This window comes from Cryptomeria japonica, chromosome 3, assembly GCF_030272615.1.
Source record: "Cryptomeria japonica chromosome 3, Sugi_1.0, whole genome shotgun sequence".
In the NCBI taxonomy this organism is placed as follows: domain Eukaryota; kingdom Viridiplantae; phylum Streptophyta; class Pinopsida; order Cupressales; family Cupressaceae; genus Cryptomeria; species Cryptomeria japonica.
In genome coordinates, this window is record NC_081407.1 from 584920213 (window position 1) to 584922946 (window position 2734).

The window sequence follows — 2734 nt, forward strand, 5'->3', positions numbered from 1 at the left end:
AAAGAGAATCCAAAAACAGACAAAGACAAGGCAATTGTTGTTGTAATCGATCAAGAAGAAAGAGAATTCTCTAAAGAGAATGTTGATATGGATAGAGGAAACATAAATATACTCTCCAATTAAGCCTAAAAAAACAAAGGAGATTCCTATGATCATGTGAAAGGAGGAAGATGAATTATACATTCTTGAACCAAGATCCATTAGCTAGACAGTGGCAAATTCATCCAAAGAAGTACTTGCAAAAACTAGAATAGGGAGAAAAACTACTAATAAGAAGAGAGAAGAGGATGGTCTACTTCCAGACCGGACATCAATTAAAACATATCTTTTGAGATCCAGGGGAGGCAAATCCTCCTTTGGAGGGCAATGAAGATTCTCATTTGGAATGTTAGGGGCCTAAACACCCCTAACAGAAGGCGTATGGTAAAGCGCCAAATAGATAGTTAGTTAATTAACATAATAATATTGCAAGATACAAAAATATCTACAGAAAATGCAGAGGCTTTTGTGAAGTATTGTTATGAATGGTTGGGATATGTTCATGGTGCAGTGGGTGCTTCAGAGGTTTATGTATACTATGGAAGCCCAATAAGTTATAAATTTTGATATTGTCCTCAAATCAAAATTAAATAAAATGTGAGGTCAAAAGCTTTCTCTCTAAATTAAGATTTATACTATATAATGTATATGGTCTGTCTAAAACATTAGAGAAACAAGAATTGTGGAGAACATTGAGTTTGGATCTACAAAATCTCCAGTTTAAAGCAATTTTGGTAGGCGATTTCAATGCCATTTTTCATCCTAGTGAAAAAGTGGTTGGTTTAGGAAAAAGATTGCTAGCACAAGTTGATTTATATCAACTTGTTACCTCGGCTAGCTTGTCGGATATTATTCCTCCAAATGGAAAGTTCACATGGACCAATAGGAGGTCAGGCTTTTCCAAAATTGTGGAAAGACTAGACAGGTTCTTCATGACAAATGAATGGATGGGAGATGATATGGTTCCAAGCACTTTGATCAGGCCAATCCCTATATCAGATTACCTTTTGGTAGAATTGAATATAACTGAAGAAGTGCCATGGGAGAAGTCGATTTAAGTTTGAAAGGATGTGGTTCAGATGGCCCAGTTTAACAAATATTATTGCTAGTTGGTGGATGGAGTTGAACAAAGTTAGAGGCACAAAGATGTTCCAATTTTGTAAGAAATTACAATTATTAAAAGAAAATTTCAAAACCTGGAACAAAACAACCTTTAAAAATGTGTTTGAGGAATAAAAGAGCATTGAAGGAGAATTGGGGCAATCGAGTGAGAATGTCATACATCAAGGAATGTCCCAAGAGCAATTCGTTAGAGAGAAAGAATTAATGGAGAATGAAGAAATATTAACAAGGGAAGAATGTTATTGGAGATCCAAACTGCGGGAGACTTGGCTAAAGGAAGGAGATCGAAATGCAATTTTTTTTCTCAATTCCACGAAGATGAAAGGAGGATGGAATAGAATCACACAAATTGTGAAGAATGATGGGGAGATTATCATGGAGGAGGCAAGTAAACAGGAAGAATGGTTTAAATTTTTCAATAACCTTCTTGGCAGAGAGGGAAAGGCAGACGTACTGAATAACAATTTCATAAATGAAATTCCAACGCTAGTGTTAGAAGATGATAATCAAATGTTAATGGCACCAACCTCTATAGAAGAAGTCAAAGATGCTACATTAGGCTCCATGGCCTGATGGGTTTACTACATTGGTCTTTCAAAAATGCTAGACAATTATGAGCAAAGACATTGTTGCGGTGGTTGAAGAGTCCAAAAAGCGAAGATTGATGCTGATAGAGATGAATAACACCAACATTGCTTTGATTCCAAAGAAACAAGAGGCACATGATTTCTCTAATTATCGCCCCATTTATTTACGTAGTACTATTTATAAGATAGTAGCAAAGGTATGGCTAATAGATTAAAAAGTATACTCCCTATTATAATATCGCTCGAGCAAAGTGGGTTTGTTCCAAATAGAAACACAACAAATAGGGTAATTAGTGCACATGAGATTCTTCATTCAATTAAGACAAGGGATATGAGGAGCATGATACTAAAATTGGATGTAAAGAAAGCATATGATCATGTGCAATGGAGATTTTTGGTGTTAGTAATGAAAGAATTTGGCTTCTACAATCATTGGATGGAGTGGGTTTTTAGTCGTATTTTAATGCCAAGGTACTCTATTCTCATTAATGGTCTTCCATGTGGGTTCTTTCATGGAGGGTGGGGACTATGCCAAGAAGACCCTTTCTCTCCATTTTTGTTTGTGATAATGGTTTATGCACTCAATTTGGAAAATAGTAGCTCTAAGGAGATCATAAATCTGGGAAAGCATTAATGTAGTTTCGTTGATGATACGATCATGTATGGGAAGGCTTCATAAGATTAAGTGACAATTACTAGCAAAGTATTAGAAGAAAATTGCATAATGTTTGGTCAACCGATAAACAAGGATAAATCTAGGATATATTTCTTCAATACGAGCAAGAATGCGCAAAGGATAGCTTCAATCTTGGGTTTCGAGGTGGAGAAACTACCTAACACTTACTTAGGGGTGCCATTTTTTGATGGGGTTGTCAAGAGAAGATTATGGAAGGAGGTGGTGGAGAAGTGTGGGAAAAAGGCTGGAATTTGGAAGGGCAGATGGCTTACTCTGGTAGGCAGGATAAAAATGATAAAAACAGTTTTAA